This window comes from Schistocerca gregaria, chromosome X (assembly GCF_023897955.1).
Source record: "Schistocerca gregaria isolate iqSchGreg1 chromosome X, iqSchGreg1.2, whole genome shotgun sequence".
NCBI lineage: Eukaryota > Metazoa > Arthropoda > Insecta > Orthoptera > Acrididae > Schistocerca > Schistocerca gregaria.
In genome coordinates, this window is record NC_064931.1 from 101082531 (window position 1) to 101096946 (window position 14416).

The window sequence follows — 14416 nt, forward strand, 5'->3', positions numbered from 1 at the left end:
GGTAGTGTTTGGCAAAGTATTACTTTTGTTTATTTATTATATACTGACTCGCTGATAATTGATATTGAGTTACCTCAGTCCAAATCTGAGGTAAAATTACTGTTAGCAATGCAAATATTGATTAGAGGGTTTACAGTTTGTTTTGGTTTAACTTCGTTTTCCTGGAGCAGAATGTCCCTAATTTCTCCGAGTTGTATAAAGTTATTAGTTATGGCAGCAGAGTCGTCTGTTCTCTGTCTTTTCCTTTCAGCTGACGAGACTTGAGGTCACTGTTCATTCTTTTTACCCTGTCGCTGACTGTCATTAGCTTTCGTTACCTAACTTTGACTGTCTCTGCCTGCTATTATGATGACGATATGGTCTTATATATGCCATATGGATATGGACTTATATATGCCATATGGACTTGTTCTGCTGACTTATTGCGATATTTGTTGTTGCCGAAATTTTATGTTTATGCCAGGTGTTATTTTGACGCATCTGATTACATTGCGAAGAACAAGAATGTGCGTGATTATTATCGTGGCTGTTATTATACAGAGTGTCCCAGCTATTTTGTCCACCCAAAATATCTCTGGAACAATAACAGCTATTGGAAAACGACTTTCACCGGTATCAATGTAGGGCTGGGGCCCATGAATGTACATATTTGGAAACATTCTAAAACGAAATAATACGTGTTTTTTAACAGAAACTTACGTTTTTTAATGTAACTTCTATATTTTTTCTTCAGCAATCCATAGCATGAGAAATCACATACACAATGACGTTGATTGCATCGCAATATTCCCATTACATCCCGAGATATTCAGACGCGAAGTTGACGCTTGAAACACCCGACATGCACTGCTAGCGCACGTCCTGAGGCTCAGGCGTGAATCCCATGCTGCCCGTAATCACGATGTACTTGGCATGTGTAATCACACCTCCATACTTATCAAGAGGTCTGAAAGGAATAATACCGTCTGCTGCCATCAACTCTCATAAGCACATAATGGTTTCCCTCTTGCACGTTTTACCTATCTACGTACACAATATGAACCAGTACCGATCGGTGTACACCCGTCAGGATGTCTTATTTATCCTGCACACCCAAAATAAGGTTTATCTAATGCGTTTATGACCCATTTACTTCAAATGTTTCAGACATTAGTGTTCGACTGTGTCCGCGAAGTACACAGGCACTGTGTCATCGGAATCTCGCTAATTGTTGGAACAGAAATTTGTCATTTTTGTGCATAGTTCATCTATTTCCAACAGAGAGCAGCGCGCTTCGTTACAAGATCATTTAGTAATTGCGAAAGCGTTACGGAGATGATAGGTAAACTCCAGTGGAAGACTTTGCAGGAGAGACGCTCAGTAGCTCGGCACAGTCTTTTCTTGAAGTTTGGAGAACATACCTTCACTGAGGAGTCAAGCAGTAATATTGCTCTCCTACGTATATCTCGCGAAGAGACCATGGGGATAAAATCAAAGAGATTAGAGCCCACACAGAGGCATACCAACAATCCTTCTTTCCACGAACAATACGAGACTGGAATAGAAGGGAGAAGCGATAGAGGTACTCAAGGTACCCTCAGCCACTCACCGTCAGGTGGCTTGAGGAGTATAGATGTAGATGTAGATATTTGTTCGAAGATGTTACTTATTTGTTCTTTCTCTACTTCTGAGAGTAAGTTTAAGGTTTCGAATTTTTCCGTACTTTCTTTGACGTTCTCTTATAGTAATGTAGTGTACTCTTTACCTCGGTAACTATTTCGTTGGGGATAAATTCGCTAATTTTCGCCATTATCACCGCACAATCTTTTTTTTAAATTTGCTCAATGTTTGTTTCTAAAACTTGCAGTTGGTTAGTAATACCGTCAAACATCGGTTGAAAACCAATCTTTATTTCTTCCCTCAGTTCGCCTCATAAGCTTCGTATCTTTTATTGTGTCAGTTTAAACTCATTTTTTCGTTCTTGTCACCTAGTCACTACCTGATCTGTTCGGTTGTTCGTTATTGTCGCAGTTGAGACTGTTGAACCTGCTGGACTTGCGTTTGAAACATCAGTGTTACGTTTTGATCTGAATTCTTACAGCTGGACATAGTAACAAGACTCCAATCTTCCGGAAACAAACGATCCAAAACCTGAATCTGTGTTATTCAACTGCATATCCGTATCTTTGTTATTCACTGCTTGCGGTCTAGTTTGCAGATAATAAATTGGCAATTATTCAAAAAGACAGTCACAATCGCATTATTTATATTGCCGCCAACCGGTTTCAACCCGCGATGGGTCATCTTTAGGGCAATTTACACCATTTAGTCGCTCACTGGAGTCGTCACCCTGCCTGTGCACGGTTACCAACCGTGATGTAAATTGCCCTGAAGACGACCCCGTCGCGGGTTGAAACCGGTTGGCGGCAAAATGCATAATGCGACTGCGACTGTCATTTTGAATAAATGATTATAAGAAAGTCATCACTGTTATCTACACACAACTATGTTGTCTAAAAATTCAATACATTGGCTCTTAATGGCGTAGCGATTCTTGTTAGAATCCACAACTTTCACTCATTTCGTGATTTCGTTCTGGTTCAGGTGTAGGCATGTTTCAGTGTAAATGCGTAATCAGATTACGTTACGTGTCGGTTATTACATTAATGCTAAACGATAACTTTCATTATTAAATGAGTTAAATTATTTGCTTTCGCTGTACTGCGTTAGGTTCTGTTGCTGTTCGTCACTGTGCTGAACGAATCTGGAATTCATTGTTGTGACAAAGTGAGACTGACACCTGTTGCAAGAAATTCTAAAATTGCAGTACCTTTTATCGCTCTGAATAAATTCCTAAAAAAATGCAGTAACTGAAAATATCATGTAACCGTTGCCTAATAGCAAAATCTGACAGTCAAATTTTTACACATAACGGAACTTCGTCACACGTAATGAATTTTTGTCAGGCGTAATGAATATTCGTCACACGCAAAGTGCGTGAAAACAAAGGAAATTCCACACGTAACAGTTACACAGAAATAGCTGTAATGCAATAAACATGAACTTATTAGTACATAAAACATGCGCTGTTCTGTGTGCTCTAGCAAGAAAAAAATTTCTGACTGCTTTTTAAAATTGGCAGCGGACTATCCCAAGCAGTGGTAGAGAAAATAAGGTTATTTGCTCTGACTCGCTCGTTCGTCCATTCACAAGCATTAAAATGTTTCCCTGCTTTTTACTCAAAACGGAATATACAGTCGTCTGTTATAAAAAGTAAGAACTAAAATTACTTATAATCAAAAACCACTGCCAAAATCAACTGTGCTCTGTCCAAACAAATTGAATTACTGAAATTACGTAGCAACGTCGTGAAATACACACTGTTCACTGGTCCATTATAACTCTGAATTAGAAAGAAAATGCTTAGAATTTGCACAGTTGAATTTGCGTATCACGCCAGATGCAATATGCTAAAGTAAACCTAAACTACTGGGAGAAAGACTGGGATGATTTACTCATACTACAAAAAACTTCTTAGTTGAAATGAAAATACTAATTCGTTCATTATAATGTCAATGCTGTGTTATAAACTATTATTTCGCAGAAAAGCAAAACTTCACTATCTTTGCAAAAGTCTTGCAGGGCAATGGTTTCACGATTATACAGAATGAAATGAATTAAACCGAAATAACCTAAACTGATGTGTGGAAGTAGAGTGTTCTGTTTGAAGAATCGCGAACATTATTAATACGCACGAGCAAAAATTATTACCTTAAAAACATATCCATAACGCAAATCTATCCTCTCTGTTCCATAAACGCTGTATCAGTAAGTACTTCCATCAGATTAATAATTCTTAACAACTTTCTTCAGCAAATCCTCCTCCGGTATGCACTATCCTATACGTTCTCCCATCTTGCTTCATGTATAGCACTCGTCTACTCTCCGTTTTACAACTGAGACAAAGATGCATAAGTTCAGACACTACTGCCACTGCCGTTAAGTCAACTATTCCACATATGTCCCACGAGACTGCTTTGCTCTCGTAACATGTAATTTTCACTCATTCTCAAACTATCCTCTAATAAATGTCCAGTCCACATATATACGCCCACCTTTCATATTCCCACAACCCACTTGATAAAATTTTTGTACTCTTTATGTGTCCTTACAGTTTGAAAACTACGAAAATTTGATAAGATACATAAATATAGAAATTTTATAAAAACATATAAATTGAAAACGTGTACGTACTGGAATGGAACTTTTGGTTTTTGATTAAACGTCTGGGCACGGAATACTGCTAAGTTCTGATTAGCCACACAAATGAAACACTTTATCGTCACACGAAAATGATATTGCAGAATGAATGGCACTCCGATCCATATAAATTCCTATCACAACTAATATCTTAACAGTCCATAATTTTACTCAGTCACAATGCATCACTACATTTGTACATGATGCTGACATTTCAGTCTCTCGAAGTCCACTCATGAAGTAACATCACCAATGTGCAGCAGAATGTCAGGTAAGGGCTGGAGTTCATCCAGATAACAAACAAATACTCATTTTGAAGTGGAACTTCAAATAGTATTTTGAGCCTGGGCAACCGACCACCAGAAACTCCTCTTGTAGTTGAACATTAAGCAATAGCTGAAATCTGATCAACCGATCAGCGTAGAAAATTGTCTTCTGCCAACCATGACCAACGTTATTAGCAGTAGTGAAGTTTCAAGCTGAGGAATGTCACAAGAAGTCCTTCAATGACTAACATAATATTTCCCATAGTAAATTAGTATCTTGTTGAGTTTAATTCCTACACTCGTGGAAACTGGTCTTTCTCGACAACGACTCTTGCTTGCTAATGTCACCCATCGGAGAAAAAAAAAAGAAAAGGAAAAACAAAGTGATACACAGAAAATCAAAGTGCAAAATGGATTATCTCACGTCTAACTTGGAAAGACGCTGTATTAGCTCCCTTTGCTAAACAGTGTTTTCGTTTCTCTAATAACCTTCAAGTCGATACGCCTTCAAATTCGAACATCTTTCTTGTTGGGTTATTGACATATGTGCATTATTGCTCGGTTTCATAAAGTTTACAAACTACTGTAAGAAAGTTACATTACTGGCCATTAAAATTGCTACACCAAGAAGAAATGCAGATGATAAAGGGGTATTCATTGGACAAATATATTATACTAGAACTGGCATGTGATTACATTTCCACGCAATTTGGGTGCATGGATCCTGAGAAGTATGTACCCAGAACAGCCACCTCTGGCCGTAATAACGGTCTTGATACGCCTGGGCATTGAGTGAAACAAAGCTTTGATGGCGTGTACAGGTACAGCTGCCTATGCAGCTTCAACACGATACCACAGTTCATCAAGAATAGTGACTGGCGTATTGTGACGAGCCAGTTGCTCGGCCACCATTGACCAGACGTTTTCAATTGGTCAGAAATCTGGAGAATGTGCTGGCCAGGGCAGCAGTCTAACATTTTCTATATCCAGAAAGGCCCGTACAGGACCTGCGACATGCAGTCTTGCATTACCCTGCAGAAATGTAGGGTTTCGCAGTGGTCGAATGAAGGGTAGAGTCACGGATCGTAACACATCTGAAATGTAACGTCCACTGTTCAAAGTGCCGTCAATGCGAACAAGAGGTGACCGAGACGTGTAACCAATGAGACCCCATACCATCACGCTGAGTAATACGCCAGTATGGCGATGACGAATACACGCTTCCAATGTGCGTTCACTGCAATGTCGACAAACACGGATGTGACCATCACGATGCTGTAACCAGAACCTGGATTAATCCGAACTGATAACGTTTTGCCATTTGTGCACCCAGGTTCGTCGTTGAGTACACCATCGCAGGCGCTCCTGTCTGTGATGCAGCGTCAAGGGTAACCGCAGCCACGGTCTCCGATCTGATAGTCCCTGCAGCTGCAAACGTCGTCGGACTGTTGGTGCAGATGATTGTTTTCTTGAAAACGTCCCCATCTGTTGACTCAGGAATCGAGACGTGGCTGCACGATCCGTTACAGCCATGCGGATATGATGCCTGTCATCTCGACTGCTAGTGATACGAGGTCGTTATGATCCAGCACGGCATTCCGCATTACACTCCTGAACCCACCGATTCCATATTCTGCTAACAGTCGTTGGATATCGGCCAACGCGAGCAGCAATGTCACGATAGGCTAAAATCCGATCTTTATCAAAGTCGGAAACGTGATGGCACGCATTTCACTTCCTTACACGAGGCTTCACAACGTTTCACCAGGCAACGCCGGTCAACTGCTGTTTGTGTATGAGAAATCGGTTGGAAACTTTCCTCATGTCAGCACGTTGTAGGTGTCGCCACCGGTGCCAACCTTTTGTGAATGCTCTGAAAAGCTTATCATTTACATATCACAGCATCCTCATCCTGTCGGTTAAATTTCGCGTCTGTGGTACGTCATCTTCGTGGTGTTGCAATTTTAATGGCCAGCAGTGTAATTACAAACAAGTGCACAATATCGGACGGAAGTTTAACATTTCCCTTAGAGTGAGCGCAGGCTGTGTCCGCATTCTGCTCAGAAAACACAATGCCTCAGTTTGTTGGGATTTATTTATCGGTAGACTATATTGTGGGACTTGCAGTTTAAAAGGACCTTTATGCATTGACAAACAAACATTGTCCATCATGACAACGCACATACGAGCTGAACTATTTCCACAGGATACATATAATATAAAAACAGTTATGACAAGTAATATAAAAATATGTCAAATAAAACAAAATACTGTTTCAAAAAAGAATTTAAGATTGATATACGTAACTCTGTGTAGCCACAACAATCGTCCTTGGAACAACCCGCAGCGTATGCTACAAGACATCTATCAGGAAATGAAATGATGTTTGCTCCGAAACAATATAAACCGTGAAGTTGGAAGCGCTTATCGCACTTCAACTGCTACTTCGCAGTTTCGCGCATAAAAAATGTATGGCCCACCTATTGTTATAAGGGCGCTCGTACCATTACCAGTGAATCAAGAGCACTATGTACGATTTCGAAGTTCTCTACTGGCCGAACAGGCGGATGATGTCTTTAAAGTGAGTCAGTTGATATAATTACTAATGGTTCATTATCGCTTTCATTTATAAGATTAGGTGTGCATAGGCTTTGTTTTATATGCGATAACTGTTACAGTATGTGTACGTTACAGAGCTAGCAATCTTTTCAAAAGTAAAATCCTTTTTCTATGTTAAAACTCCTAATTCAAGGCTAAATTCCGTATACAGTTTTGGTGCACAAAATCTATCACAGACAACACTTACACACATGTGTACGGCTATACAAGCAGCATGGCTCAATATTTGTATAGGGGACTTCCAACAACTTGTCTATGGCAGCTCGAGCTGCTGCACTACGCCGGAAGGTCCGACACGATATTAGAAGGTATCCTAAGACTGTTGTGATCTCAGTGTATTACGAACTTTATTTGCAATACATTTTGCAGACAGTTTCCACCGAATGTGGTTACAAAAACATATTATTGTAGGACACATAGGTCAAGAAATATGACGCCATTAACACTTAGAGGCGTAGAAAACAGACACATCATGCACAAGATTTTTATTTATTACTTCTGTTCAAATGGTTCAAATGGCTCTGAGCGCTATGGGGACTTAACATCTATGGTCATCAGTCCCCTAGAACTTAGAACTACTTAAACCTAACTAACCTAAGGACATCACACAACACCCAGCCATCACGAAGCAGAGAAAATCCCTGACCCCGCCGGGAATCGAACCCGGGTGTGGGAAGCGAGAACTCTACCGCACGACCACGAGATGCGGGCTATTACTTCTGTACCAATAACTCTATTCACAATAGAGTTTCCAGTCAACATTCGCTTATTCCAATGAGTATATAAGAGGGGATCAATACAACTCCGATCGTATGCCAGATTAATCCTTTGGTTCCATGTCGGTGCTTATGTACCCGCAACATCGTCATTCTGGGTTACGTATACGCTGCAACAACACCCTCAAACAGAATTTTTTTGATTTCCCCTTACAGTTCCAAAAATATATTTTTCTACTGCACGTAGTTCTTACATTAAGTTGTGTGGAAAACAGCCGCATCAAGCATCTCATTTTAATTTATTATTTCTTTAGTACTATCACTATCTACAGCACAGTTCGGTGACAGAATCCTCATATACCACTGGTTTTACCTGAAAAGTATACGGCACAATCACATTAATGTGACCACTGCCTACGTTCGACTTCAACGTGCAGTAAACTCTCGCAGACGGCAGTTGATTGTACGAGCAGTGGAGGCTGTGTAAAACGTGCCGGCGGCATCCGGCAAAAAGTGCAGTCGTAGTCGTAATATGGAAATGGAGTGATTTATCCGACGTACAAATGGGCACGATCGTTGGCTTTCGGGCCAAGGATGGAAGCGTTTTCGAAACGGCTAAATTTGTAAAATGTTAGCGTGCCGCTGTGCTTAAAGTACCCCGGGCATCACAGAATGGCAGTTTCCAAGAACGGCACTCAGACAATTGTGGCATACCACGGGCCACAAATGAAATCGTTGAATGGCGGCTGCGGAGATGTGCACGGACGAATAGACGCGCAAGTGTTGATCAACTGACCAACCAGATGAACCAGGGGGATACTAGCAGTGTCTCCTCAACGAGCGTTCAGCGAACATTGCTGCGTATGGGCCTCCGCAGATGGCACCTGGTTCATGCACCCGTGCTGACTGTTGTTCACTGCCGACGATGAATGGAATTTGCACGCCATTAACGCTCCAGCACGTAAACTGCCTGACGACAAGTCGTTTTTTCAAATGAATCCATCAAGAGGAAACGCTCTGAGCTACTCAGAGAGGGACTGATTCTACTCCAGGATAGCGCGATTCAACACGTGTCTAAGGCCACAGTCAGTGAAATGGCTAAGTTCAAGTGGAAGAAGCTAGAACCCCCTCTTTACAGCCAGGACATATTGCTCTGTGACTTCCACGTGTTTGGTCCGCTCAAAAAACATCTCAGAGGAAAGCGCTGCAGCTGGGATGATAAACTAAAGGACACTGTGGAGGACTGGCTCCTGTCACAGTCTCAGGAATTTTGGGAGCAGAGAATCCTTCGGCTCGTGAGACAGTGGGGTAGTTACGCTCAGGCCTTTGTAGACTAATTTTTAATAAAGGCTTAAAATGTACCCACAATGTTGTCTCGTACCTTTTGTTTTGAACATCCCTCATATACAAAATGGCTCTGAGCATTATGGGACTTAACATCTGAGGTCATCAGTCCCCTAGAACTTAGAACTACGTAAACCTAACTAACCTAAGGACAACACACATATCCATTCCCGCGGCAGGATTCCAACCAGCGACCGTAGCAGTCGCGCGGTTCCGGACTGAAGCGCCTAGAGCCGCTCGGCCACCGCGGCCGGCCCCTCATACACGCTGAAGCGAGTGGGCAGTACAGAGAATTGACGTGACAACAAAACTTAATGAAGACGCTGATATTAAAACGGATTGAAATAAAGTAAACGCTAAACAGAACCAATGAAAAATGAAGGGGCTGTATAAAAATGATCTTAAAAATTTAAAAATAGACGAACTAGTCTCAACATAGAAAATAAGTGTTTCAGAGAACTGGCACGTATTAAGAGGGACTGAAACTTCGATCTAAATGAATAAGAAGACAGTAGAGGGATGGGAGGATGAGAATGGAAACGTAAAGCTGTAGTAAATATATGCAGGGATTAGGCGGTGGAAAAAGGTATAACTCCTTAAGGAATTTTGTGGTAGCGAGACAACCGAATATGAAGCCACAGAAGACAAAAGAGAGCAAAAGTTAGGAGCAGGCACAATAGTCACGAAAAAAGAAGAAACACAATCTGCCTTAATTTGGACAAAGCTAACTATATGGTAACGTTCAATATTTGGCTTCAGTGATCACCTAATCATTAGGGCTTAAGTTTTCCAGCTGCTTGAGAAATTTTGCTGCCTTGATATCCTTCAACAAGAGTTTATTTTTTCCCTTTAGGGACTACATGCAGGGTCAGGAGAGAATCGGGTGCCGGTTCCCAATGGCCACTAGCCCTGAGACGTTCGGCGGAAGAAGACATTTATTTTACAATACCCTTTTTACTGTGAAGGAGCTCTCAAAACCGTATTTTATCCTCGAGACTTGTTTGTGCAATACATGTACGAGGGAATTGGGCACAAGTGAGTCCAGAGCGTTACGGGTCGCAAAAGAAATCTTTGGCTGGTAGTTCATTATAAATGAGCTGGTACTTATTCGACCACGGGTAGAAAATAACACTTTAAAAACAATGTCTTTGAGGACGATGGCGAGGCTGTAACATGTCACTGACGGAAGATAAGGTGATATAGATAGATTGAGAAGGAGTACATCGAGTACCAGTTACGTTATTGATATTGGATGACTTCAAATGAAATATATTATCTACTACACTAGGACTGTAATAACTGGATAGGGCGATATATTTCAAGTTAACTAATTTGCATACTATAGAATTAGGGCCTTATTTTCGCAGATATATAATCAGGTGAACACGAAGGTTTTCTGCACACTTACGATATATGGAATAGTTCACACTGATGCAAGGGCGAAAGTGAATCATCGAAGTGGACTGAAGACTGATGCGTCCCTCTTGGAAATGAGCCCTTATGACAAGGAAGACATGTCTGGTGATGCCCTGGACAGCAGTGGGATACAAAACTGTTACCCGCCATACGACCCGACAGCCAAGAGTGATGGCATATAATTTGGTAGCAGGACTGATTTGGTTGCCATACGCGGCACATTGACAGCGCAGCAATACGTCGACTATATTGTACACCATGTTCATTTCCATTTCATAGCAAGCCATGCTGGTGTCAAGTTTCAGCACGATGAAGTCCTCCTGTAGATGGTATGAGTTTCTGTTGCTTACCTTTGTTGCTTGCCAAACCATGCCTTGGCCAGCAATGTAAGTAGATCTCTCCCCATCTGAGGAAGTTGGGCAAGGCCGTCTAAACAGCTCTGGATTTTGATGATTTAACTCACAAGTTGGACAGAATTTGGCACGATATTCCTCAGGAAAACATCTAACAACTGAATCAATCAATGACTAGTCGAAATACATCTTGCATAAGAGCCACAGGTGGAGCAATGCGTTATTAACTTCCTTAATTTGTGATGGTTTTTCCGCTGTATAAATCATTTAATTTTTCTGAAGTTGTAATCATTGTAATCTTTTGTTATTGTCTCTGTAAATCGCATCAGAGATTTCCGCCCCACTCGTATATTTTAGATATTTCATTTCCTTTGAGGTGCATCTTGCACCTTTTTTATTCTTTATTTGTTTTTAAGGTTCCACATGTCCATCTAGATAACTTGATGGATTTGAGCCAAACTTGGTACACATATCACTTACTGGTTGGAAAGAATCACTGTGAGGAAAGAATCAGTTAACTGTCAAAGGGGTATGTTTCCGGGTGAAAACATAATGTAGCCTTCGATGCGTGAAACCCATGCATTAGTCACCCAGTGTTTGAAACTGTGAGCACTTAGCAACTTGAGTCGAACTTAACATACAATTTATATACTGCACGAAACTCTTCATGCTAATAAAATGAGGAACTGAAATAAGTATCTCGCTTACTATATTTTTGGTCTTGATGCTGTAAAACTGCAGCATCGTCAGGCACGATATTCTGATTTATTACTTCTTGATCACTAACTGTATTTGGGACAAATTTTGCAGGTAGTATACACATGTGCCACTGAATTTACCTGGAAAATTATATCATTGTGCAACACACCATTTAGGAGGTGACCTCATAAACACTGCGAAGTGTGGAAAACTGCAGTATCATGCAAGACCTTCAAATTTATTACTTCTTTACTACTTACTCTATTTTCAACAAACTCTTCACTTGGTATTCATATATGCCACTGACTACACCTATAAATTGTATCTATTTACAACACGTATTTCAGGAAATATCACGTCAAAAGCATTGAGATGCATGTAAATGCAGCCACAGTTCGAAATGCAGTAGAGACAGTTGTAAGCTATCTGTAATGTTAAATATATGTCATTTTAAATATGTGTGACATGTGTGTTTGTGGGCTAAGCACCGGCAAAAAGCACCTCCTAAGCTGGTAAGTATGGGTGATAACTTAGAGAAATAAAGGGGTGGGAGGAGGCAGACATGGAGAGGAGGGTACGGAAGTGATAGACATAGTGGGGAGGAAGGGATGGAGATAGTGATGGGGAGGGGAAATAGACAGAGAGACAGAGAAGTCGGAGATGTAATGAGAGAAGGGCATGAGGAAATGGAGGAAGAGAGGGTAAAGAACAGACTAACAGAGAGAGTGGTAGGAAGTGATGGGGAGAGTGGTGAGGTAATGGACAGAGAGATGTGTAACGAGAAGATGGAATTGGAGAGGGGAAGGGTGAGATGGATTTAGTGGGGAGAGCTGGAGATGGGGAGAGGGGAAAGGAACAGAAGGACATAGAATGGAGAGAGTAGGACAGAGACAGAGAGGGGAGAGAAACAGACTGAGAGAGCAAGAAAATAACAGAAAATGGAGACAGTGAGAGGTAGGAGCATATGCACAGAGTTAGGTGATAGTAGGTGATTGAAAGAGAGAGGGAGGTGGAGGTGATAGACAAATTGAGTTGTGATGAGAAAATGGGCAGGAAAGGAAGATGGAGAAAGAGAAGGGATGGAGAGATGAACTGAGAGTTCATGAGGAGGTGGTCTGAGAGGGGGAAATGGATAGGGATGTAGAGCTGTTACGAGGAGATGGTTAGAGAGGGGTATGTTGAGATTGACTGATAGAGGGGAAGGAGGATACAGAATAACAGAAGATCGGAATAAATACGTATCTTTGCCACGCCATGTTTTGAGCTAGTTCTGATACAAAATTTTAGGGTATATGTACTAAACTAGTGTTCTGTAGTTGTCGTTTACAGTCAACATGGTAATAGATGTCTAGTTCACGGATTCCATGGAGCTGAATGATGGTATCATTGAAGTCCCCCCAAACTGAAGAATTCCCACACGTTATGGCATTGATTTGTTAGTAATTAGTCTTATCTTTAATCAACATGTATTTCACCAGTCTGCCTGAAGAAGATCGACTTCTTTTGGATTACATAACTGCTCTTTTGACATCATCAGTAAACCATTTGTTGAATTTTGTATTATATGTTACACAAAGAAATTTAAGGAATATGCAAAGCACTGGACACATGAAAGGTTCAGAAGAATGACCAATGATTTTTTGTTTCAAGCACTATTCGTTATTATGACATTGATTTTAAACTTGCTATCATATTTGTTAGTAACAGCCTTTATCCAATTTTAAATATTACGACTTTGGTTGTGTCTTCTCAAATGTAAAATGCGCTTTGAGTGCATAGTATGTGTTATTACTCATTACTGTCCTTCCAGATGACATTTCCTTTGCAGTAGTCAGGCCTTTTCAACTTCATCAGATGGTTACGTGTCAGACAGTTGGGTAACATTTTCGAATTTGTAAATTACTAGCGAACACCGCAATGCTATGCAATGGCTAAGCGTACAATATATGGAAAAAGGATGTATGTCCTAATCTTATTCTCCTCCTGCTCAGTGTTCATCTACTCCTTCCCCTCTCTTTGTACATATCCCCCTTTCCCCTCTCTATGTCAAGTTCCTCCCTCTTCTTGCCTCCCGACCCTCCCCCCCCTCGTTACCCGCCTTCTCCCCATCCCCTTTTCCCAGTGTCTCTGACAATGAGACATGTTTTTGTTATTGTAAACAAAACCAAGATTGCGAAATGAAACCGCTTAAAATCAATGGGTAAATCAATTGAGGTCGTTGGTGTAAAGGGTGTGGATAGGACCTCTGCAGCTGTTATATCTGTGTGGAAAGTAACTTCAATTACATGATTTCACACAACTCTAATCTGTGAATGAGTAGGATTACAGAGTGAGCCATAAGTAGAACTTTCTCATTATCTGTTATAAACGCCTATGAGGAAGAAAACAGAACAGCACATTGCTGTGTTTACAATTTTTGTGAAAAAAGTGTACACAAGCAGAATGAATATCTATGGGAGAAATGATTGGCTAGTGGTTTAAACACTCTGCTATGAACTTCAAAACAGACTGTGAGGAAGGAAAGAAAAAAAGACCACACATTTTCGCAGCACAGCAGAGCATTTTATTTCTTATTGGTTTTAACAAAACACCTATAAAGTGTTGTTTAAAGAAATATAGCCTATCTCCATGATAATGTTTATTAGACTACAGAGAAAAATGAGAAGGTAATCAGTCAAAATATTGTCGAGATTTTTGCAAACAATATACTTACTTTTTGCATATATACTGTATCAAAATAAAGCCTGCAACCATGGAAATATTT